Raw genomic sequence first — 26,493 nt, forward strand, 5'->3', positions numbered from 1 at the left:
TTCCCCAGAGAACAGAAGCCAGTCGTGTGATTGAACCTCAGTTGCTAAGTGCTAATGTCAGCAGTAACATACTATTGGTTTGTAAGTTGTCCACCATTACAAAATCCCATTCTAATTGGAAAACACATACTTGCCATGGCAGATTCCACAAAGAATCTGGCCAGTACTCTCTTATATCTATTGTGAGTAGACAGCAGGACATCCGGTTGAGTTCACATCTGACTATCTACACACAATGTGGGTGAGGTGGGACTGTGCTGAACTAGGTTCTGAGTGGAAAATCTGCCAACATAAAATGATAGAAAAGACCCAGGACTGGAAGTCTAGAGGACCTGGACCTGGTCCTGGCACCAGCTTTGCTTCCAACTATGCATGACCCTGGATAAGCCATTTCACTGTTTAAGATGCTGATTTCCTTACTTTTCACACGTGATGGGTAGAAATGGATCAGTGTTTTCACTGCGGATGGTGACTCAGGTAGCAGATGATGAAATCAATTTAGTGGATCAAGACCAACATTAAAAACACTATTCTAGGGCTGAGGCAGGAATCACACAAGATGAGTCTAGAGCATCTTGTAGTTCCAAAAAGTAAGAACATGTTAAAAAAAAAAAAAAATCGACAACGATGGGTTTATGTCAAAGAACACAGGAAGGGTGGCTGGGTAGCTCAGTCGGTTGAGCATCTAACTCTTGATTTCGACCCAGGTCATGATCCCAGTGTCTGGGGATTGAGACTTGTGTCAAGTTCCATGCTTAGCCTGGAGCTTGCTCAAAATTCATTCTCTCTCTTTTTCTCTCTCTCTCTCTTGCTCTGCCCCCTCCTCCACTCTCTCACTTTCTAAAAATTAAAAAAATAATAATGTTAAAAAAAAAACAACACAAGAGCCAACTGAAAGTGCACCTACTAGTCAAAGCTGGTACAATTATAGTGACAAAATAAATAAAGCACTATTGGATTATAGCCCAAAGTGTAAAATAAATATCCATGAATCCACACGGATATAAATACTGCTTAACTGAATAAATCAATAAATGGAAGACAGACAAACCTCACATGCAGAAAATACCTAACAATGTATGTAGATATTCCACCTTCAAGGAGGTGAACATAACCCCCCACTCCTTCCATGTGGACTGCACATAGTGGGTTGGGGAAAGAGTGACAGGACAGTAGAGAAACCTGGCAAACACTACCTCAACCAGGTGATCAAGGTCAACACGAACAGCGATAAATCATGTTGACAGTATGTACCCTCAATATGATGCGGGAAGAATGGCACCTCACCTCTGTAATCTTTCTCCCAGAAACCCATTAACACTAATCTAATCATGAGAAAACCAAGAGACAAATCCCGAGTGAGGGACCTTCTATAAAATGCCTGGCCAGCATGCCTCAAAACTGTCAAGAGCATAAAAAACAAGGAATCCTGGAACAGAAATAGGATAGCAGGTAAAAACCAAGGAAATCTGGACAAAGTAGAGACTTGGGTTAAGAATAATGTATTAGTGGGGCGCCTGGGTGGCTCAGTCGGTTAAGCGTCCGACTTCAGCTCAGGTCACGATCTTGCGGTCCGTGAGTTCGAGCCCCGCATCGGGCTCTGGGCTGATGGCTCAGAGCCTGGAGCCTGCTTCCGATTCTGTGTCTCCCTCTCTCTCTGCCCCTCCCCCGTTCATGCTCTGTCTCTCTCTGTCTCAAAAATAAATAAACGTTAAAAAAAAATTAAAAAAAAAAAAAGAATAATGTATTAGTGTTAGTTCATTCACTGTGACAAATGGACCTTCAAAATGTCCAACAGAATTGACAGAGGAAATTGAGTGTGAGGCATAAGGGAACTCACAACTTTTCTGGAGATCTGAAACTGTTCTAAAATAAAAAGCTATTTTGGAGTTGGAGGGTGACTAAAACAAACTCTGAGCATTATCAGAGCAGCTAATCTCTAAGCTTTTCAGTGGCTTTAAAGGCTAGTGAAACTAGAAGGAACTCTAAAGCTACGGTGAGAAAATCTAGACGCAGTCTCAGCTCTGCAATTCGCACTCAACTTACCAAGGTGCTCAGTCTGATTTTCCCCAACTATGCAACAGGGTTTCATACCTGTCCAGCCTACCTCACAGGGTTGTTTTGTTATGAGAAGCAAAGTATATATGTGAGTTACAAATGTGGAAATACCATATAAGATATGGGGGTTATGATAACCTAACCATGATGTTAACCAGAATTCTCTGGTCCCTTCCCAAATCAGAGCAGACTCAGGGTTACTGAAACTCAGTCTTCTGCCTACTGAACCAGTATTTGGGTTTTCAAAGGGGTCTCCAGACCAACAGCAGTAGTATCACCTGAGAACTTGGAAACACAGTATCTCGGGCTCTACCACAGATCCACTGAATCAGAAACTCTGGGGGTGGTGGCCAGTAACCTGTGTTTTGACAGGCCCTGAAGGTCATTTTGGAGCTGCTGAAGCTTGGACCCACCTCCCCAGAGAAAATGACAGATAATCGTGATAACTGTGAGGCCCATTCACATGGGCCACATTCCTCTAGCTGGCTTCCTGCCCAACTAGCAACCATGCGACTCTCCAGAAACTCCCTCACATCTACTAACACTTGGCTAATTCTCATAACTCCTGAGAGAGTGGAGGAGAAACAGTATTATCCACAGGGATGTAGGGAAGTCCGTGATATGCTAACGTGTGAGTTAACTAGCTAGAGCAAGACACAAGTACATAGTTATTTTTCCCAAGTAATCTGTGAAATTCTTAGCGATAAAGGAAAATCAGGGCACCTCTCGGGACCATACACCAGTTTACAAACACCCAAATTCCAACATTCTGTCCTTCTGGTCCCAGGCAAATTTGTCAAACAAGGTGTCTTAATCTGTGGATCAGAAAAGGTAGATAAACATCCATCCGCCCTATCTATACGCACCTATGAAAACAAAACCTTTAAATGCCAGAAAACAAAAGAGACTTCCAGGCCCTTAAGCAAGGCACAAAAAATGCAGAATGAAAAGTAATAAACAAACTAGAATACTACTAGAAAAACAGGAATTACCAGTCAAGAGAGCCCCATGTTAGCAGGTTTGCATGAAGTCCATACAATCCTTTCCGGAACCACGTTTAGGCCACAGCTATTACCCTTTTCCTTGTTAACTCATTATTGATATTATTCCCAAGGATACACATACAATAAACGTAAGACAATACTGGGCTAGAAAAAGATGGAGTTAAACACCTAATTAGGGTGAATTTCACGCTGCTTGTGCACAGGTATATTTACAAGATAGGAGAGCTGCTGGCACGAACAGTGTCTCTCAGAAGAACAGACACAGGACTTGCTTGTGTCTGGAGACAGAAATATTATGTCTCAGCACAACTGACAAAGAAAACATATGCTTAAACATATATGTCATCCAATAATCATTCCTTCATTCACCTCCACTTTCCTTATTCCTCATTGACAGTCTTCTGGAAAATATAGACCGTATCCCATAATTTACTGACAGATGAAAAGAAACAAGATAAATGACATGCCTATCACATAGGTAAATTCACCCCGACTGAACCATCACAGCTCCTGCCTGCAGATACTCGGAATACCTGTATTCATAGGCCATCTACATGAGCTAGCTTCTCCTGTTTCCCACCATCCCTCCTCCCCACCAATGAACACACAGTAACACAGCATTTGAATACCAGCCAGACTAGTGAAAGCATATTCCCTAGCTCAGAAACACTCTGTGGCTCTCCGAATGCAGAAAATGGGTAGCCTTGCACTGCCCTCAAGCTTCCCTGCATCTCTATCCTCCAGCTACATCAGACAGCATCTCCTTCGGCCATTGCTCAATACTCCCTCTGCCTGAAATGTCTTGACCTTTAAAATCTTACCACCTGCTCTATTAACATCCCCCCCAGGAGCTCTCTCCAAGTTTACTCTTTTGAATTACTCTCCTGCCTTCACTGGCAATCATGGAAGTAACACTCCCCTCCCCCCCGCCATTGATTGGTTCCAGGAATTAAATCAGGTAACATTTTTTCAAAAAGTACTGAGAATAGTGTCTCACTTTTTGTAGATAATCCATTAAAGAAAGCTACTGTTATTATCATTATATACCTCCTACCTTATGACTAGTTACCCTTCCCCAACCTACCTCTTAGCTGGCTTTCCCCAAGGGACCACATGCATCCATCCCCCATTCTCTCCGGACACCTGCCCAAAAGGTTGTACAGCTGGAGCCTCCCTTGGAAACCTCAACTGCCGTAATTTCAACTAACACCGCAGGCTCACAGAGGTGATCGCCAGCTTTACCCTCTCTTCGGAGTTACCTGCTGGATATCTCCACTGATGTCACCCATATACTTCAAGCTTAGTCTGTTCAAAACCAAAAGCATTCTTTTTCCCTAAAATCTATTCATCTTTCTATTTTCCCTTATAGTGTTCATAGCACCTTAAATAAAATAGTCATATAGGCCTGAAATTCTAGAGTTACTTTTTTTGTTTGCTTTAATATTTACTGCAGAATAATACATTTATGTGGAACCAAATTTGAGAGATACAATTTCAGTCTCACACTTGTCCTTTACCACCTATTCTCCCTTTCTTGGGGAATCTGATGTTACCAACCTCTTGCTGATCCTTCAAAAGATATTTATACTTCTGATACACCGTGGGTATGTGTATCAGAATACCTGCTTACCAACCAGTTCTCTGGAAAAACAAAAACAAAAGCCCTGATTTATTGCCTTTGCTGATTTCCATGGTCTAAAGACTCCCACCATGGCCAATGTCAAAACAACCAATGCAAAGTCATTGACCAAGGAATTAAAAAGAGATGCACACAATTGGTTCTCACAAGCTGGTAAAAGCTGACTTCAGCCCACCAGTTTAGGACTGTGTGTACAAAAGCATAAATATGTACATGTCTATGTATAGATAGATACAAAATATATTCTCAGAGATTGTTCCTAATCAGCAACTGTAGAGCTGCCTCTTTTTTAACTGCTCCATCATTTATTAACCAGTCCCTACTGATGGACAATTAGATTATTTGCAATTTTTTATTTATTTGAACAATGCTGCAATAAATAACTTTCCACATAGGTCATTGTGCACATACACATATCTGTAGGATAAAATTCATAGAATTGTTATGGCGGGTTCAAAGGGTGCATGCATTTGCAATTTTGATAGATCCTGCCAACAGCGCTACACAGGGCCATTTTCACTTCCATCCACCCTAAATAGTGAGTCCTCAAATAGGTTACTGCCAACAGTGTTAACACATCTCATTATATTTGTCAATCTGATAGGTGGGAAACAGCATCTTATGAAAGTTTTAATGGGCATTTCTCTTTTTATTTATGAGGTTAAGGTTCTCATATGTTTAAGAGTAATTGTGTGCTCTTTTGTAAACTGTTCATATTCTTTGTCTCTATAGTAACTCTTCTTTCTCTTACTGATTTGTTGTAATTCTCTATATACTTAAAAAAAAAATTTTTTTTTTTATTTACTTACTTTGAGAGAGAAAGCGTGCATGCGTGCACACCAGTGAAGGGCAAAGAGAGGGAGAGACAGGATCCCAAGCAGGCTCCTTGCCATCAGCACAGAGTCCGACACAACTCTCAAACCCACAAACTTTGAGATCATGACCCGAGCCAAGATCAAGCAGGACACGTAAACTGAGCCACCCAGATGCCCCTGTAGTTCTCTATATACTGATGAAATTACATCTTTGTGACATGTATTGAAATTATATTTCTAAGTTCATTGATTGCCTTTGACATAGTTTTCTTTTTTTCATTTCAAGATTTTATTTAAATTCAGGTTAGTTAACGTATATGGTAAAACTGGCTTCAGGTGTAGAAGTTAGTGATTCATCACCTACATGTAACACCCAGTGCTAATCACAAGTGCCCTCCTGAACACACATCACCCATTTAGCCCATCCCCTGCCCACCTCTCTCCATCAATTCTCAGTTTGTTCTTTATAGTTGAGTCTCTTATGCTTTGCTTCCCTCTTTTTTTCCCCTTCCCCTATGTTCATCTCTTTTGTTTCTTAAATTCCACATACAAGTGAAATCATATGGTATTTGTCTTTCTCTGATTTATTTCACTTGGCATAATACACTCTAGCTCCACCCATGTCATTGCAAATGGCAAGATTTCATTCTTTGTGATGGTGAAGTAATATTCCATTGTATATAAATATCACATCTTCTTTATCCATTCATCAGTCAATGGACATTTGGGCTCTTTCCATAGTTTAGCTATTGTTGAAAATGCTGTTATAAACATCGGGTGCAGGTACTGCTCTGAATGTGTATTTTTGTATCTTTTGGGTAAATACCTAGTAGTGCAATTGCTGGATGGTATGGTAGCTCTATTTTTAGTTTTTTGAGGAACCTCCATACTCTTCTCCAGAGTGGCTGCACCAGTCCGTATTCTCACCAGCAGCACAAGAGGATTCCCCTTTCTTCACATCCTCACCAACACCTGTTGTTTCTTGTGTTGTTAATTTTAGCCATTCTGACTGGTGTGAGATGATATCTCATTGTGGTTTTGATTTGTGTTTCCTTGATGAAGAGTGATTTTGAGCATCTTTTCATGTGTCTGTTAGCCATCTGGATGTCTTCTTTAGAAAAGTGTCCATTCATGCCTTCTATCCATTCTTAACCAGCTTGTTTGTTTTTTGGGTGTTGAGTTTGAGAAGTTCTTTATAGGTTTTGGATAGTAACCCTTTATCAGATATGTCATTTGCAAATATCTTCTCCCATTCCGTTGGCTGCCTTTTAGTTTTGTTGATTGTTTCCTTCTATGTGCAGAAGCTTTTTATCTTGATGAAGTCCCAATAATTAATTTTTGCTTTTGTTTTCTTTACTGCCAGAGACCAGTAAGAAGTTGCCACAGCCAAGGTCAAAGAGGTTGCTGCCTGTGTTTGCCTCTAGGATTTTGATTCTTTCTTGTTTCACATTTAGGTCTTTCACTTTGAATTTATTTTTGTGTATGATGTAAGAAAGTGGTCCAGTTTCATTCTTCTGCATGTAGCTGTCCAGTTTTCCCAGCATCATTTGTTGAAGTGATGGTCTTTTTTCCATTGGATATTCTTTCCTGCTTTGTCAAAGATTAATTGACCATATAGTTGTGGATCCATTTCTGGATTTTCTATTCTGTTCCATTGATCAAAGTGTCTGTTTTCATGCCTTGTCAAAGATTAATTGACCATATAGTTGTGGATCCATTTTTGGATTTTCTATTCTGTTCCATTGATCTAAGTGTCTGTTTTCGTGCCAGTACCATACTATCTTGATTACTACAACTTTGCAATACAGCTTGAAGTCAAAAATTGTGATGCCTCCAGCTTTGCTTTACTTTTTCAAGACTGCTTTGCCTATTCAGAGTCTTTTGTGGTTTCATACAAATTTTAGGATTGTTTGTTCTAGCTCTGTGAAAAATGCTGGTGGTATTTTGATAGGGATTGCATTAAATGTGTAGATTGCTTAGGGTAGTATAGACCTTTTAACAATATTTGTTCTTCCAATCCATGAGCATGGAATGTTTTTCCTTTCCTTTGGGTCTTCTTCGGTTTCTTTCTTAAGTGTTCTATAGTTTTCAGAGTATATATCTTTTATCTCTTTGGTTGGGTTTATTCCTAGGTATCTTATGGTTTTGGTGCAATTGTAAATGGGACTGATTTCTTGATTTCTCTTTCTACTGCTTCATTATTGGTGTGTAGAAATGTAATAGATTTCTTGGGGTGCCTGGGTGGTTCAGTCAGTTAAGCGACCAACTCTTGATTTCAGCTCCAGTGATCATCTCAGGGACGTCAGATTGAGCCCCCAACTGGCTCCACGCTGCGCATGGAGCCTACTTAAGATTCTCTCTCCCTCTCTCTCTCTCTCTCTCTCTCCCTCTTCCTCTCCCTCTGCCACTGCATCACTGTGTGTGTCTCTCTCTCCAAATAAATTAATTAATTAAACAGAAATGCAATCGATATCGGTACATTGATTTTATAACCTCCAACTTGGCTGAATTTGTGTATCAATTCTAGTAATTTTTTTGGTGGAGTCTTTCAGGTTTTCTACATAGCGTATCATGTATGCCTTTGGACGTAGTTGTTTGTTCTGTTTTTTTTTTTTTAAGTTTACTTTATTTATTTTGAGGGGTGGGGAGGGGCAAAGAGAGAGGAAGAGAGAATCCCAAGCAGGTTCCGTGCTGTCCAGTGTGGAGCTGGACACAGGGCTCAATCTCATGAACCATGAGATCATGACTTGAGCCAAAATCAAAAGTCAGACACTAAGCCGACTGAGCCACCCAGGCACCTCTTGACATAGTTTAAAAAAAAAAAAAAAAAAAAATCTGGCCCTGCAAACATTATATGTAGTCAAATGATTCAATCTTTTGTTTTATAAGGTCTAGATTTTGTGTCATATCTTGAAAGAATTTTTTAACGCCATTATTATTAAGATGACATTTTGGTTTTTTTCCGAGTTATTTCAATGCTAAGGTTTGCATCCATGTGGAATTTATTTTAGTGGAAGTTACGAGGTAAGGCTCTAACATTTTTACCTGATTGTACCAACTCTGCTTATGATCTCCCATTGGATCCTATTTGCCTTCTCCCTCAACCCCGTTCCTCAGATCCCTGGAGTTCCAAGGGGCCGTCATCCTAACCTTCCAGCGTTTCTGAGTGATCTTTCGTTTCTTCTCCATTATTACCACCCCAGTTCGGGCTCACCGTGCCAGCACTCCTAGCCTCTGACGTTCTCCACCAGCTATAGAATACTTCCTCAAAGATAGCTCCCACCATGTCACCTCCTTGTTCACTGTCTACAGAATGAGACCAGGATCCACTCCAGTTGGGCCCCAACCTACCTCTCCATTCTCATATCCTGTCACTTTTCCCATAAAAAACAGTCTACTTTTCCTTAAAACAGTCCTTATCATCATACTAGAGGGTTCCTCACTCCTTAAAAATGCTACACCCTGACTCATCCAGCATTCTCGGCAGGCTGTGCTTTCTACATAGTCCTCTGTTCCCTTCCTTTGTCCCAATACTATGTGTCCTTTGAAGCCTGGCTCAAATGCCCACTTCTCTGCAAAAGCACCTCACATTGCTCTTTCTGTGCTTCTCCAGCATGGCAATACCTTGTTCACAGCAAGGACCACCCCTCCTTGTCTCTCACAATGTTCCTTAAGAGCAGTGGCTGTGACCAATTAATTTTTTCATGCTCCCTGCTTCTACGTAGCACCTCATGCACAAGAAATTGTTTTTAATGAAATGAAAATGCCTTTAGTGTATATCAGAATCACCCGAGGGGCTTGTAAAAACACAGATTGCTGGGCCCACCTGCAGAACTTCTGATTCAGTAGGTGTTGGGGGGGAGGCCCAAGAATCCACATTTCTAACAAGCTCCTGGGTGATGCTGATACAGCAACTGCTAGAACCCACTTTGAAAACCACTGCCTCAAACCACATCACAAACCTCAAATTGAAAGCCTTTAGAAACTAGGACACAGTATGTCCAAAAATCTCATGGAGAAGGAAATCTTCTCAGGCTGGGTGTCATTTAGATATGGGTAGATTTTTTCTTGTCCATCCAGTTCATCCTAAAAAGGTAGTGAATGGCCCATGACCACCAAGGTAGAGACACTGCTATAATTAGATCCATTCTCTGGCTCCCAGTCCGGTGCTCTCCCCGCATTGAGGGGCCCTCTGGTCAAGGGCCTGGCATTAGAAGCAGAATGACCAGACTGTTCCCTTAGGGAATGTGAGTAAACTACTTAAGCCACTCTAGGCCTGTGATGGTCAGGGGTTGAGTGGAAGCAAAAGAAACCAGCCTGGCAAATGAAACCGAACACAGTATCTTGGAAAACTACCAGTGTCGTGAGCACGCTATGCAGGAGCACATACAAGTTGTGTCTTTCCACCATGTCGGTTTTATTCAATCCTAAAGCAAAGTTAATCATAATTATAAAGCAGGTTCAGGATTCCAAACTCAGTGACATTTCACCATGTGATTAAACCTGCCTTCTTACGCAGCACACAGAGCAGAACCTAAGACAAACCACACAACAGACAACAGAAGGGTGTAGGAAGTTAACGAACCAAATGTGAAGTCAATCTGCGAGCATGTAGTTGAGATAAGGCCTTGGGCAGGCCCAGGTCAGCTCTGGGCACTAACTGCTTATTATGTTCAAGCAGGAAGGATCTCGGTTCTTTTCAGCAGCAGTTGTCTTTTTTTAAGGGGTTAGGACTGAAGGATCTGACAGTTTGCTGCAAAAATCCTCCCCTTTTTAAAGGGACTGAATCGGTCATGGGCCCCTGCAGACCTCCTCTGTTTCTGTTTGTTATCAGTTCTGGGGTGTCAGCTGATGCTGGTCCCGGAGATACCTCATAGCTGCAGTACCTTTAACTCTTTGCGTCATTGCTTGACTAAGGCCCCTGCTTGACATGTGAGACTCCATTTTGCTCTCTACAACCATTTAAAGGAATTTAAGAGGAGGCTGGAGAGGCAAGCACTGGCATAGCTTCCTGGGAATGGAAGCCAGGCCACAACAATGTGGTACAGACAGGAATGGACCCGTCAGGACACACCCTCAGCAGCAGAATCTCCATGGCCCTTGGCACTCACCCAGAGTCCAGCAAGAGGCATGTGACTGGCCTGGCTCACAGGGCCACCCATGGCCAAGGAGAATGGAGCCCTGGTTCTGGACTCAGCAAACTATAGGCAAAGAAGTGATTCCTCAAATGGAAATCAGGAAGGGTAAGTGGATGTTGGACAACTAAAGAGCAAGTAATCGCTCCTGAGCCTCTGTTCAGTCATTGGTAAACTAAGATGATGATAGCCACCTTACAAGTTATTGAAAATCTAACAAGATAGTATAAGCAAAGCACTTGGGCTGGCATGCGGTTAAGTGCTTCACAGTTACTAGGTGCCATTGCTATTTTCATTATTCTTTGTAATTATATGCCTTTAAAGGCAGCATGGCTCCAAATTCCCCAATGACTCCAAAGGACACCTCAGTTAATTCTATAGACAGCAGAAATCTGCTTGAAGCAGTCCTGAACCTGTGAGGAAAAAACCCACATGGGTCTTCCCCATATTCTTTGAGGCTTTCAAATACCCCACACTCACTGCATCTCAGATGCTAGACAATGGAGCAACTCTAGAATTTGAGCCAGCAAATGACTTTAAGCTACTTTCATGGCTATGCTAGAGAACAGATTGTTATATCTCATTCAGTTTCAGTTACAAAGGTGGTAAAAACTCAACTTTGGATTCAATTCCCAGCAGCAAATAAACAAACCTTGTGTAGCAACAAAGAAAGCAATTCAAAAGCTCAGGACAGGCATTAAACCCCTCCTTCTAGTCAGTTCCACCTGGCCTCCAGCAAGCAGTACAAAGACACAAAAAGGGTAAGATTTTGCTTGGACCATCATCCTCGGAGGATCCCGAACCCCATTCTCTCCCCTCCTCCTTCTTCAGACAATCAGCAGCCTGAATCATGACCTACAGAAAAATAGAACTTTCCTCCCCAGGGCCCCAATTAAAATCCAGACTCATTCCCTTTGAGCCACATATCCCCACTGTAACAAACAAATTCTCTGTGATTGTTTAATATCTCTGTCCCCTTTGAAACTGTAAGCTCCTCGAGGGGAGGTTCCACGTTTGGACAGTTCATCACCATATCCTATGTACACAATGTGGTACCCGACACAGCGTGTGTCCTCAATAAATAGTTCTTACGTGTCTGAGCAGAAATCATATTCCATGGTTTCATTCCAGGGAGGCATTTACTTCAAGTTTAACAATGTCTGTGAGACTAAAAACATAATATTATTTAGTGAGATTTAAAAAATAACTCTTGCTTCGAAACATGTAAGATCACTGCCCACTCACAAATGATTTGGGGAAAGAAATTTGTTTTATTAGACTTACACTGTAACTTTACATTTCCTGTATTATAACATTTGATACCAAGAAAGAAAATAAGTGTGGGAATCTTTAATGGCACTATATTTTAATACATATGTGGAGAAATGTTATATTGAGAAAAGTGACCCACACATTTTTGAAAAATCAGGTTTTAATATGTTAACTGTAGAGAGTAAACAAAATAATAAACTTGATTTTATACTGACAGTCACAAATCCCTTGATGATCTCTTGGGATGTTCATGGTGATTTAATTCTGTTCTGCTTACAGTAAAGCTATTTTTCAATTCAGGTCCACTCTCTAGGAGTAAACACAGACATTCAGAGAGCAACATGATAATCATCTAAAAAATTTTATATGAAGGCAATGTGTTTCTCAGCTGTAAATACATGTATTGCTATTTAAGAATCATATTCCACTCATATTTCAGGGGTCTTGGGGAGCCTAGAAACAATCACATTCTGACTCACAAACAAACAAATTTAGGCAAAGTGATTATAAATCAAGTCCAGAAAAATTCAACTTCAGGCTATAAACACTATGACTAAGAACAATGAAGTTACCATTGCATTTTCTGTATTTCTCCAAGATGAAGGAAATATTTAATCAACTTTAAAACAAAAGAATCAGATAAATAACTAAAGGAACAACTCCCTCATGCTGCTATTCCATCTATTATAAAAGAATTTTTAAATTTTCACATACAAGCAGCCCAGGAAGGGCTGTACAAGGCTACAGTCTGCCTGTTGTAAGCTTCTACAAAGAATGATCTTTGAATAAATCCATATTTATCAATCTTTTCACATAAGAGGAATCATTTCCGAAAAATATTTTACTTCAGACTTTTTTTTTAATTTTTTTTTTAATGTTTATTTAGTTTTGAGAGACAGAGAAACAGAACCTGAGTGGGGGAGGAGCAGAGAGAGAGGGAGACACAGAATCTGAAGCAGGCTCCGGGCTCTGGGCTGTCAGCACAGAGCCCGACGTGGGGCTCGAACCCATGAACCGTGAGATCATGACCTGAGCCAAAGTCGGATGCTTAACCAACTGAGCCACCCAGGCGCCCCTACTACAGACTTTTAAAAAAATTCAAATGTCTGATTTTAACTTACGAAAAATCTCCAACATATGCAAAAGTATACAGCAACACTGTCTCAAAAGAAATGTAATATGACCCATATATGAATTCTAATTTTTAAGAAACCAGTTAAAAAAAGTAAAAGAAAATAAGTAAAATTTGTTTTAATTATATATTATCATAATATATCCAAAATATTATCATTTGAACATATAAACAAAAAATATTGAGATAATCTTATTCTTTTTTGCACTCTTTGTATATTACCCATACTGTATATCTCAATAAGGATTAGCCACATTTCAAGCGCTCAACAGCCATTTGTGGCCCATGGCTGCCCTAGTAAACAGCTAATATAGACAATAGTACTAAAAATCTCATGAATTCTCCAGACAGCTAACAGACACATGAAAAAATTCTCGACATCACTCATCATCAGGGAAATACAAATTAAAACCACAATGAGATACCACCTCACACCAGTCAGAATGGCTAACATTACTGACTCAGGCAACAAGAGATGTTGGCGAGGATGTGGAGAAAGAGGATCTCTTTTGCATTGTTGGTGGGAACGCAAGCTGGTGCAGCCACTCTGGAAAACAGTATGGAGGTTCCTCAAAAAAATTAAAAATACAACTATCTTACGACCCAGCAATTGCACTACTAGGTATTTATCCAAGGGATATAGGTGTGCTGTTTGAAAGGGGCACATGCAACCCCATGTTTATAGCAGCACTATTGACAATAGCCAAAGTATGGAAAGAGCCCAAACGTCCATCGATGGATGAATGGATAAAGAAGATGTGGTATACATATACAATGGAGTATTACTCGGCAATCAAAAAAGAATGAAATCTTGCCATTTGCAACTACATGGATGGAACTAGAGGGTATTATGCTAAGAAAAATTAGTCAGAGAAAGACAATCATATGACTTCACTCATACGAGGAATTTAAGATACAAAATAGATGAACATAAGGGAAGGGAAGCAAAAATAATATAAAAACAAGGAGGGGGACAAAACATAAGAGACTCTTAAATATAGAGAACAAACAGAGGGTTACTGGAGGAGTTTGGGAAGGGGGGTGGGCTAAACGGGTAAGGGGCATTAGGAAGACACTTGTTGGGATGAGCACTGGGTGTTATACATAGAGGATAAATCACTGGAATCTACTCCTGAAATCACTGTTGCACTATATGATAACTAACTAGGATGTAAATTAATAAATTAATTAATATTTTTTTAAAAATCCCATGAATTCATCACCCAACTTCCATAATCATTAACTCATAGACAGCCTTGTTTCCTCTAAACTCTCTCCCCAACCTCAGATTATTTTGAAGCAAATGCTAAAAATCATAGCATTTCATCCATGTTCAAATTTCCTTCATCTTTTTTTTTAACAGTTGTACATTTGTTCAAATTGGAATCTAAACAATCAACTATGAGGATCTCTTTTTAATGACATTTTTGATGACACCAACATAACAGGAGTTGTACTTTTAGTAAAATGCTTCCTTCATTCAGATGTTTATTCCACATCTATCTTGCGTCAAACACTGGTCTAGTCCCAAGACACAACCACGAACAAGACTCAAAGGAACTTGTGGCTTAGTTCCTGCCTGCACAATAAGACCACTCAAGGAAGCTTTAATAAACAATAACAGTTCCATCAATGGGCAAATGGATAAATAAAACATGGTATTACATACAATGGGGGCGTTATTAGGCAATAAAACCGAATCAAGTACTGATTCATGCTGTAACAGAGATGAACTTTGAATACAATATGTTTGCTGATAGAAGCTACACACAAGACCACAGAGTATGATTCCAATTACATGAAATGTCCTGGATAGGTGAATCCATACAGACATAAAGTAGGTTAGTGGTTTCAGGGTGAAAGAAGAGACTGCAGATAGGGGCGGATTTCTTTGGGGGGGTGACAAAATGTTTTGAAATTAATTATGGTGATAGTTACACACCTGTGAATATACTAAAAAATCATTGATTTGTATACTTTAAGTGGGTGAATTGTATAAAATATGAAAATCTCCATAAAGCTGTTATTTAAAAATAAGTAACTAGATAAAGTATGTTACACACAATGGAATACTATCCAGCTATAATACAGAATGAGAAAAGTCCTTTAAAACAAAATAATTCCAGTGACCAACCCTCCTTACCCCCAGCCACCTGATCCAGAAGCTTAGGGAGTGGGGCCTGGGTAGGGAAAATTTTTTAAAAGATCCCTAAGGGATTCTAATGTAAGTCAAACAAGAGTCAGCGGTTTCAAGGAAGATTCACTCAAGTGATCAACAGTTACAAAACGGTATGATAATGGCTCTCTATAAAATGGGTAGGCAGAGTGGCAAGAGTGTTCTCCAACTTTAACTTGGAGGTGGGAAAGGAAGACTTCTTGCAAGTGACATCCACGCTGAAATGTGATGGACGAGTGGGAATTAACCAGGTGAATATGGGTGAGAAAGAAGGGATTAGAAAGAAGACGTAAGTTTGTGCAAAACGGGGAGGCCAGAGCACATTATGCATAGCCCTGGGGATACAGGCAGGGTGCTGCATTTAGTTCAATGTGACTGGAAACCACGGAGCAAAGTGATGAATGATGAACTGTGAGCCAGAGGTGATTCACAAAGGTTCTGGTAAATCAGGTTACAAATGTGAAATGCTCATTTATCAATAAAAAATTGACCAAAATATAGTTCAAATTCCATAAGTTTTAATTCATTTTTAATAACACCACCATATATATGAAAAAATAGTGCATATAAAAGGCATTTATTCTACAATGTTTATTTGTGAATGGGTCTGAGATCTCCTTACAATATCTCCAAGGTGAAAACAATCAGAATAGGTACTTCCCCAGGGATTTAAATAACCAGGATTTCTTTTACTTCATCATAAGTTGATGAAGGCATTACAATATTGTGGATCAAAAAGTAGGAAACAAAATGCCACATTCCAATTACATTTTTCACAGAATATTCTAACAGAATATAACCAAATACAATCCTTTCATATTCTCTTTTTAATTGAGCACCTGCTGTGGACAGGATACCACACTTAGTGATCTGAGGAACAGAAATATGAGGAAAGTGTACTAGCTGTGCTTTTAAGGCATTTACAATCTAGTAAGGGAAGCAATACATTTGAATAAATAACTAGGCCAGGAGGCAGAGGGGTGGGGGGATTGCTTGGGTGGGCGGAGGTAGGAAAGGAACAAAGTACTAAAGGAAAGAAAGAAGCCAACATATTCAGTGGTCAGAAACTAAACTGAGGGCTCATTTTTTTTTTTAAATGCTGTGAGAGATTAAGTTCAAAGACTATTGTGGCAGAAGTGGCTTATGAGTTCAGCCTTTAAAGAGTTGGTTTTTCACAGCTAGAGACAATGAAAGAGCTTTCTAGGCAACGAGAGTGTATGGGCCAAGGCAAAATGTTCAGTTGCTGAATAAAGTGCTCAGTTGCTGCCGGTGCACAGAGTTGGGGAATGAAGGGGGAAGGCGGCCCTGAGCCCAGGTTGCAGAATCCTGACTATAGGCTGGGGACTCTACACTTAAATGGGAAGGGAAAGGACTTGGCGTTTCAGGCTCAGATCCACCTGTATTAGCTGTGAAGCAGCCTCATCTGGAGCACAACTTTTCCAACCCTGGCCCGGAATTATAATAACAGTGCCTGCTCTGGTGTTGCTCTGAGGATTAAAGGTAGTAACTCATATACGGCACACATGACAATAGGGCACAAGACGTTTGGCAACTACTGCTGCTGTTATTAATGTTATTACTATTAACTATAGAAGCCACTCAGGAAGTTTTAGCCACATAAGGACAGCACTTAAAGCATTGACCTGAATGTGATATGAAGGAGACACTGTAGGAGGAAAATCTGCCTGTAAGTAATGGTAGGACAGTGCAGCAGTCCCTAAGACCCCGAACTGAGATGGTGCAGGGGGAATGGGAATGGATCCGTGTGAAAGATGCTGAGGAAGAGAGGGACGAGAGTTGGGGTGAGCTTAAACGTGGCCTGAACAGTAGTGACTGGAAAGTCAAGAGGGAATTTTCCAGAAGAAAGGGGTTAAAAAGCGGATGAGTAAGATGTAGACAGAAAAGAAATTCACAGAGAACTAGACGGCTCTCAATTATGCCTGGAAGGCTCTATCTTCCTTCCTATGCACCCGCCCATCACTTCTGTGGACATTCTGGGTTGGAGGGTTCCCCAACCCTCGCTGGAGTGCTCCTAAAATGGAATTAACCATTAAGAAAATATAGTACTGCCAAGAGGCACATTATAAAACTGGATTATCCAGACTCTCATGCAGGGAAAAATGTTATATTACCCCCTAAAATGGGAATGGAAGAAGAAAAACAAATGATCGCAAATTCCTTTCCACCCTATTTTGCCATTAGCCCTTTAGGCATGGTAACCTTAAAACTCTTATCTAACTTCTTGCCCTCAGTTTTATTACAAGAGTACAGAGCTGAAATGTAGTTATTTTACTAAAAGGTTGCTGCAGAAGCTTTTAGAATTATAGTGATTTCTGACTCTCCTCTGTTCTACATATGGGAACAGAGGAACTAGCTGTCTTTCCAGCACTTTCCTTAAGAAGCATAAAGCATTACTGCGTTCAAAGTTCATTTACCACAGTGAATAAAACCCATCAGATTTCTCTTCAGATTTAAGTGAAAGTTTCAATTTAGATTTAGGTGGAAGAAGAATTTCCTTCCCTTTTATATTATTAAAAGTCCCCCATCTACCAAGCCCACAAAACCATAAACTCAACCACAAAAATCAATGGCAGTAAGAGTCTCAACAATTCAGAAAATAGTACAACTAGACACTTGACATCGTCAGTGATAACTTTATAGCCCAACCTCACATGGTTTTAATATATTGTATCATTGGACCCTATCATAAGTTAACAACTAATTAAACAGTGGGAACAGGAGAGATTTCTATGTAGTAGAACGATCTAAAGATTTAGAGTCAGAAAAACCATTGACAAAACCGAGCTCAGCAATTTACTATTGACCCTGAGAATGTTCCTGAACCTAGGCTGTGGTTTTTTGATCTGAAAAAACGGAGACAACCTCACAACATTGCCTATAAGATGGTAAAAATTAAATGAGATAATACAACCTACTGCAGCCTGGTAGTATCTGTCCTACAACATAACTATTAGCTATTATTGAAACTGTTACCTCAATGATAAAGCAACAAACATTCTTTTGGCTAAGCAATAGTTTTGTCACAAATAAAGTTAAACAGAGGCACCTGGGTGGCTCAGTCCGTTGAGCGTCTGACTCCAGATCAGGTCATGATCTCACGGTTTGTGGGTTCAACCCCGGCATCGGGTTCTGTGCTGACAGCTCAGACCCTGGAGCCTGCTTCAGATTCTGTGTCTCCCTCTCTCTCTGCCCCTCCCCCACTCTCACTTTGTCTCACTCTGTCTCTCAAAAATAAATAAATGTAAAAAAAAAAATTTAATAAAAAAAATTTAAAAAAACAAATAAAGCTAAACATCTATTGGTTTTAATGGTGAAAAATACATTTTAATTTCTTGGAAGTGGTCCAGCACAACAGAAAACGGAATGGAATTCTTGTTCTGCCAGGATAATCCTGGGGAAATTGGTTAACCTGCTAGAGCCTAACGTCCCATCTGCTTAGAAATACCTAATAATAACATTACAGTAATGTTTAATGAGGTAATCAATATAAGTTCCCAGCACATATCCAGTTCTTAGTAGGTACTCAAACAATAGTAGTTACTGGTATTTGTTAATTTTCTGAATAGAAAAAAAAAAAAAAAGGATAAAAAAGCATGAAAATCAAAACCAGCTATGTAATCACCATTCTTCATATTTTACAGAGAAGTTTTTATTCGTTTCTTGCAGGCACTGTTGTTGACTTTGGGGATGCAGCGATGAACATGACAAAGTCGTTGCTTTCCTGGAACTTCCATTCTGGTAGGGGAAGCCAGACAGTAAACAGCCCAAGGCGATCGTTTCAGAGCTATGAGGAACACCAAACTGGGAAGGGGGGTGGATGCTAGCAAGCTGCGGGGGGGGGGGGGGGGGGGGTTGGCGAAGGGGAATCGTCATTTAGCTAGGTGCATTTCTGCCCAGGCCTGCGTGAGTGGTCTCCTTTGGCCAGAAGGGGGAACTTCATCTTGTATGATGCTTAGGGGTAGAGTGTGGATATCAGAAGTCAGACCTACATTTTTTGCTGTCTGTGTGAGGATCTCTTTTGCAGCTGCAGCTTAAAATATTTCTAAACGACTCAACCCAGTTCTCAAAATCTGAGGCTCAGTGCAACATCAGCGGGGGAGGGGGAGGCGGTGGAGGCTTCGGATGTACTTCAGCACAGACCCCTTCAGATGCACAAACTTTACAGACCCCTCGGCTAAGGGGTTCCGACTGAGCCTGGTAGTTTGTGAAACGGGGTTGGAAGAGTACAAGTGTGCAGAAGGTGGCTGGCAAGTTCATTAACCCGGTTAAGAAGTATCTGAACGATCTACCATTATGCCCTCCGATGACTCTAGAGGCTGCAAACGCTTCCCAGGACGCTGGAAGGCCCGAAGGGGCGGATGCCCTCAGCCGGGAAAACCGGGAGTGGGGCGGGCCGAGCCAGGGGACCCAGGCGAGCCGGGCGCTGCAAGGCCAGCGTCGCCCGCGTCCCCCCAGCACGCCCCGTCCCGCGGATGTGGTAAGGCCGCGCGCTCGGCACACTTAAACAGGTTTCCTGTGCCTCTCGCCCCGGCGCCAAGCCTCTCGGCTGCCCAGGACAGCCTCTCCGTGCCGAACCCCCCGGCGCCCGGACCCAGGCCCCGGCGCTCCGAGCCTTCTCGCCGTCGATCCTGGCCAAACCGTCCCTCCCAGGACGGAGCTCCAGGGTGGGCAGCACCCCGGCCCTACCTCCCCGGAAGCTGGCGCCGGCCCCGACAGCAATCTCTCCTGCTCGGGGCTGCCCCACCAGCCAGGAGCGACAGGAGGCAGACTCTGGTCCCACCGAGACTGTTGGCGCCCGTCAAACCGGAGTCCTTGCGAGCCAGCACCGCCTCTGGCCCTCATCACCCCAGAACCCTTCTGGCGAGCTTCCCGGCGCTTACCTGCACGCTCCGCCGTCGGGGACTCCGCCTAGTTCTCCGGTGCCCGTCTCCCGGCTTCGCCCGCAGACCTGGGAGGAGGCAAAGCCGGCTTCTCCGGTCCCCCTGCAACGCGCAGCTGACAGTTCCCGTGCCAGCAGCAATAGGCGGCGGCCGGGACGGCCACTAGCGGATGGACAGCGGGGCCGGAGTTCGCGCCGCGTACTGGCCGCCGTGCGCTGGGGTCCCCGGCGATGCCACGATTGCTGGCGCTGCGGACGCGCAGCCGGTTCCCAGTACTTTGCCCAGAACTTCTCCGCGCCGCCAGTAGATTAGCGGGAGGAGCACCGCCAGGGGCGGGAGCGAGGAGGAGGAGCCTTCGGGGGCGGAGCCACACAGAGGAGGGCCGCGGAGGCGTGGCAAAGTGACCACACTCCCACCAATCGGGAGTCGACCCGAGGAAGGAGGTGGGGCGATGGTCTCGTAAAAAGCGAGCGGTTTCCATGACGCAGTCGGGGCAGTTGGGACCTCTGGTTTTCCGCAGGTTGGAAGGGCGGAAGGAGGGGAGAGCTGCAGCAGAGTCAAAGAGGGGCTACTGGCAGCTCAGCGCGCAACCTGCGTGCTGTAGGAGCTCAATAAATGTTGGTCGAGTGGCATTTCCAGGACAGGGAAGGAGGGAGAAGAGAGGGCGGTGTGGGAGGGGCTTAAGGAGAATGTTCCTGGGGATACACGTGCGAACAGGCAAAGAGGACTCCCATCTCTTGAGGAAGTCAGAGGCAAAGGGATTGAGAACGGAGAAAAAACGTGGTGAAGGGAGGCTTGCAGGCATTGGACGACGAAGAGCAGAATCGGTGTGGGACCCCGCCCAAGACAGTGACCCTAACATCCAGAGGCAGTGGCGCAGATTGGTGCCGGGGCCCCAAGAGAAGACCTGAGGGGAGTGTAGTTGTTTTGTTTTATGCTGTTCCTGTGCAAAGGGGAAGGAAGAGAGAGCATCATCGTTACAATTAAAATGCCAGAGCCCCTTGGTAGACAAGGAAGTCCACCCGACTTAACTGCCCAGTCGCTCCTCGGCCTCCTTTGATCGTAGCGTGAATGCAGCAACTGCTCACCTGGGGTCAGTTTGGAGCCTGCAAGATGTGCGAGTGCCGCAGGTGGCGGGGTGGAAAAGGAATGACCAGTTACGGGGTGCCTGACTATGTGCGCCTGAAGCAGATGTGGCCTTGCTTCAGGGATAGCGGCACACCAGGTTCCTGCTCTCAAGGAGCTTACGTCTTGGTGGGGAGACATACCATAAACCAAGAATATACACAAATATAAACAAACGGGAAAGTACTGATGAACTATGAACACTGACGCAATTGCTAAGCAGAGTTTTCCTAAAGTGTTGATGTATGAGACAGGGAGCTGTGAAATGCCCTGAGGGCCTCTTGGAGGAGGTGGCTTTTTTTTTTTTTTCCGGGTAAGAGGTGCCACACCCCAGTCTCCGGGAAGAGCGTTCCAGGCAAAGGAAAAGGAAAACGTAAGCTGTTTAACTTCCCTGAAGACCCATGTAACTAACCTACCTAACCGAGCTGAACAAGGAGTGTGGCTCGCTAGGCTCCGTGCTTGGCACAGACTACAGGCTCCAAAATGTTAAATTCCAGCGCCACACATGACCTGTGGCCCTCGACGTATTTCCAGTCTCCCAACTACCCCAAACTGAAATTTTTAAGTCTCTTGCCGGAGCCACACTATTCACATGTCATTCGTAGCTCTCGGTTTTTCCGCTGTCTGGAACCGTCCCCGTCGCGGAATGTCTGGGACTGTCAGTTTTCGATGTGGCAGGCGGCGAGCGAGGTTGGGAGGCCGGACACGCGGCAGAACGAACTGACTGTGCTGCTGCCCTCGTCGGACACACTGAGAACCTTAGCGGAGATCTCAAATCTTAGTGACTCGGGAATTCTTAAGTCACCCCCCTCCCCCACCGGCACCCGAGGAACGCCAGGTGGATGAACTTGTCTGGCGGGTACCCGGACCATTCATTCCGAATTCAAGGAAGCACCAGGCCCACGCCCCTCCCGGAATGTCTGAGAAGCCCAGACTTTGTTTTCCCAGTCCTTCCTCCATTTTTCGGTGATTCCTCTCCGACAGAGAAGCTCGCTCTTTCCTCCTCCTCCAAGCTCTTTTTCTTTTTTCTTTTTTTTTTTTTTTTTTTTCTTTTTTCATTTCCTCTCTCCACCTCCCACTCTTCGCCCTGTTTCATTAGCATTGTTTTTTTCCCTGCGGGAGAGAAGCCTTAAATCCTAAAGGAAGTGATTTGCATAGGGCGTCATTGTTGAAACTAGCTTACTGTTCTTGGCTTTTTCTTCAATTTCTTCCAAATTCACCAAGTGTGTCTATTTGTTTTTTTCTATCCGTACTTGAGGCAGTTAATTGGACAGGATGAGAGAATTATTCATATTCATATTGTCCCCTGCCTCCAAGAAAAAAAAGGAATAGTACTGTGCCTTTTCATGGTTTCATTTCCTCTTCTCCTAAACAAGCTTCCAGGCTTACCAGCTCCTAAAACACAAAAAGAAAAAAAAAAAAAAAAATTGAAGTTGAATACCACGCGGAGCTAATTATTCTTGAAAAAGCTCATTAATGTCCTAAATTAGCTTTCTCCTCAGAGTTTTATTTTAAAGCAAGGATCTGAATGTCTACTCTGGTAGAGATCAATGGTGCCATAGTAAGAGCTTCTAAAGACCTTCTCCTTTGAACTGTTGAACAAATACTTGTTATCTTTGGAGACATACCCACCACGGTGGGAATTTTGCAGAGCTGGCTGAATGTTCTAAGCTTCTGAAATTCATAATAGGTAAGCAGACATGTCTTGAGCATACATATTTTGATGGTAAAGGAAGCTGGTGATAATAGAGGCTCATGGTGGGGAACTCCAGAGACCGAATCAAGACGACCTGGGTTCCTGTCCTGCATGGCCACTTCCTGACCCTGAGAGCACCTTTCTTCATTTTCTCATTTTCCTCCTGTGAAATAAAGGCATTGGACTAGATCAGGGGTGACATATTTTGGCTTGTTTGCTGCCACTCCTGTCCATGCCTCAAGCCAGACATCACTATGGAGTCAAGGCTGTCTTTCCCACTGAGTCCAAAAAGGGCCTCAGAATCCTTCTCAACACTGTGCTTTCAGAAGCTACGACTGATAGATCAGTGTCAGCATGTAGGTGATGCAGATTTATCATGCTGGGGTCGTATGATCTTTAAGTTTTTTAAGATTAAGATCATAAATCATCATAAGATGAGAGCTTCGATCTTCTAGAATGGTGACTCTACGAGACCAATGTGATGAGAAGGAATGATAGGCCATCACCTCATCAATCCCTTTTATGAGGGAGAGGAAGAGTTTCAGCATCTTGACTAAAATCATACAGCCCGTGAGTGGTTAGAGGTTGGGTCCCTACCCTCTTAAAGTGTCTGTCCTCTTTTTACTACTGTCCCCGTCAATGGAAGGTGGAAGAAACACTAGTCCGAAGCAGTATGGCAACCCTCCCCATCCTGTACCCATTTTTTCTTCTCCTTCACTTTAATCTGGAGTATGAATCAAAGTATTTAGTGGAATAGTTACAACACATTCTAAGCATTCTTTCAAAGGTGTTAGTCCTCATGACTAAGGCACAAGAATTCACCAATTCCTCCATTAACTATAGATTGACAGCTTCCTTTGTAAAAGGATCCATTCTTAGCAGGCACTTTAAGAGATCCAAAGATGAATCAGTAGGTGACCTGCCCTCCATGTTTTTATAGTTTTGTCTATTGGACAGATCAGAAATGGATATATATAGCTCTGATACAGGCTGAAAAATGTACCAAAAATATGTTTAGAGAAGGAAGAAATTATTTTGGGAATTGGGAGCAAAGAGTCACTTCCTGCATGTCTTTGTTGACATTTTTAACTTTTTGACCAAAAATTCTTATGTATCACAGCCGAGTTATCCCCCGTAGAGGAAGTTGCGATGTTGTTAGGCTTCCTGGTTTAGACACAGTTTCTGCTTAGTTTAAGTGGATACTATCAGTGCAGCTGAAAGGCACAGTTCCTTCTGACTCTCATAGCATTTGTCATCAGATGTTTAAAATTTCTGGGATGTTCTAGAGGAAGACTGCTCATCTTTAATGACAACAGTCTAGCTTTCTCCCAAGCATCTGACAGAACCAGTTTTTCACCTGATACCTTGGGAGCATAGGCTAGTTGTAAAAAGGAACATAAAAGGAGTGAAGGGACATCAACGTCATATACATTAAGCCAGTATTTCCTTCAGGACTGAACTACCTCAGAAGTCAGGCTGAGCGTTCCATTATCCATTAAGTACTATCTTCATAGCACACAGACATCCAACAGTAAGTATTCTTTTTTGGTAAATACTAAGTATAATAACAGCCCACACGTATTAAGCATTTATGTAGCAGCCATTGCCGCAGTTAAGCTGCTAAGATGACTGTCACTCCTGCCACCGCCAGGAGGCTGCCTGTCAAACCAGAAAGCCTCGGCAGAACTGTTGGAACCACACCCCTCCCGCTACAAGCCACACCAGCAAACCCCATGCCTCGAATCCTGCTTCTCCTTTGTTACCTCATTTCCCAGTTCATGCCTTGCTTAAAGGTAGCTGGTTGGTACACTCCAAATCCCACTCACAAAAGTAGCTGCAAGGAAGGCTGGGAAATGGGATTTTTGGCTTTCCAGCCTCTGCAATAAGGCACATCAGGAGGAAGTTGGTTAAGACTTGGAGTGAACCAAACCACAGCATCCACCGTGTCTTTTCCTTCAAAACTCCAAGAGTGTTGGCAGAAAAAAGATTTACATGTTATACCTTCTTTGATGTGTTTCAGTTGTTACAGAGTAACCCAGAAGGCCTACTCCTTTACCGATCCCCCTAAATATCCATCTCTGTCTCCACCAACAACACCACTGTTGTCCAAACCACCATCATTTCTTGCCTATATTTCATTGGGTGCATCTTATATTCCCCTCTGGGTTATAAACCTTTTTTTTTTTTTTATTCTTCCAGGATGTATTCCCTTCTCATAGCACAGTGTTCCTCCCACAAAAGATGTGTTACAATTGTTTATTGAACAATTGTATAGACCTATTTTCCTCAAAACTATAATCTAAATTCACTGAGCAAGGTAGTAAAATTATATTCCTTTTGTCTGCTAGAACACTTTGGCTTCAATAGAAAGTTCTCTTTTTTCAAGAGAAAACCAATTCAAAATCACTTAAACAAGAAGGAGATGTTTTACCTCCCATAACAGGAAGTCTGTACACATAGTGACTTCAGTGTCGGTTTATTCAGTAGCTCAAACATGTCAGCAATAGACCCAGGTTCTTTCTGTCTTTCTGCTCTGCCAGGTTCGCCCTGAGGGCTTCTTCCTCAGGCTGGATGTGAAGCAGATGCAGCAGTTACCAACATCATGTTCAGAGGCAGAAAGAAGATCCCTTCCTTGAGTCACATTCTATAAGAAGCCTCTGCTACAAGTCCCCCAGCCAGGTGATCTTCATGTTTCATTGGCCAGAATTGGGGCATACGCCCATTGACACTTACAGCAGTCACTGGCCAAGTGTCAGCCATGATTGATTTAGACCACAGGCTCATACCAGAACAATGAAACAAAACAAAAAACTGGAGTTCAATCAGCAAATGTTGTAGAATGTGTTACATTTCACCAATATCCTCTTTCACTAAAACAGAATTATGATCCCCTTCCTCCCACCCACAACCACATCCCTACCACCCACTGAAGAAGGCTCAGTCTTGGCCACATGACCTACTTCGGCCAATAAAATGACAGTAGAAGCTTTAAGAGCCAGTCCTTGCTTTGCTATGCAAACGTCCCCTTACCATAGGCACCAGCACTATTCCAGTGAGGGCCTCCATCTGCCTGGCAAGATAAAGCGGCAAGAGTCGGACCGAAGTGAGCTGAAATGCTCTCTCAGCACAAATGAGAAATAAACTTTTGTTGTTACGTCGTTGAAATTTTGGAATTGTTACTGTAGCATATCTTAACCCCTTCCTACCGTGATAGCCCGAAAAAGTGGGAGCTAGACACTGAAATGCAACCCAGAGGTTGCTGTGTTTCCTTTCATTCCTAATAGAAAGTATCACCTGTATGAACATAGAAGTGACATGACACAAAGCAGTCCCTTGCACACAGCAGCTGCCTTAGTTGTGCTTTCCCAACTCTCCAGTCACCAGTCACGGCATCACTGCCCTTCCCTTCACCGGAGTTCACGGCACTTGTTCTGAATTTTCCCTTCTCTTGTCAGTCTCCTCCCATTTGCTGTCAATTTGTCATAAAGGTGACTCACAGGCACATTGCTGCTTCTAAGCCCAGCCACCTGTCAAGGATAA

General features: G+C 42.7%; 1 protein-coding gene across 1 annotated transcript in view; it reads right to left on the reverse strand.

The window, feature by feature from the left end:
- OSBPL3 (oxysterol binding protein like 3) overlaps positions 1 to 20,454 on the reverse strand; it is a 155,060-nt gene extending 134,606 nt beyond the window's left edge. Inside the window, exon 1 of the mRNA XM_049642282.1 lies at positions 20,133 to 20,454. The gene's annotated coding sequence lies outside the window, so the exon portion shown is untranslated. The remainder of the gene's footprint in view (positions 1 to 20,132) is intronic.
- Positions 20,455 to 26,493: the final 6,039 nt, after the last annotated feature.

This window comes from Panthera uncia, chromosome A2 (assembly GCF_023721935.1).
Source record: "Panthera uncia isolate 11264 chromosome A2, Puncia_PCG_1.0, whole genome shotgun sequence".
Classification (NCBI taxonomy): Eukaryota; Metazoa; Chordata; class Mammalia; order Carnivora; family Felidae; genus Panthera; species Panthera uncia.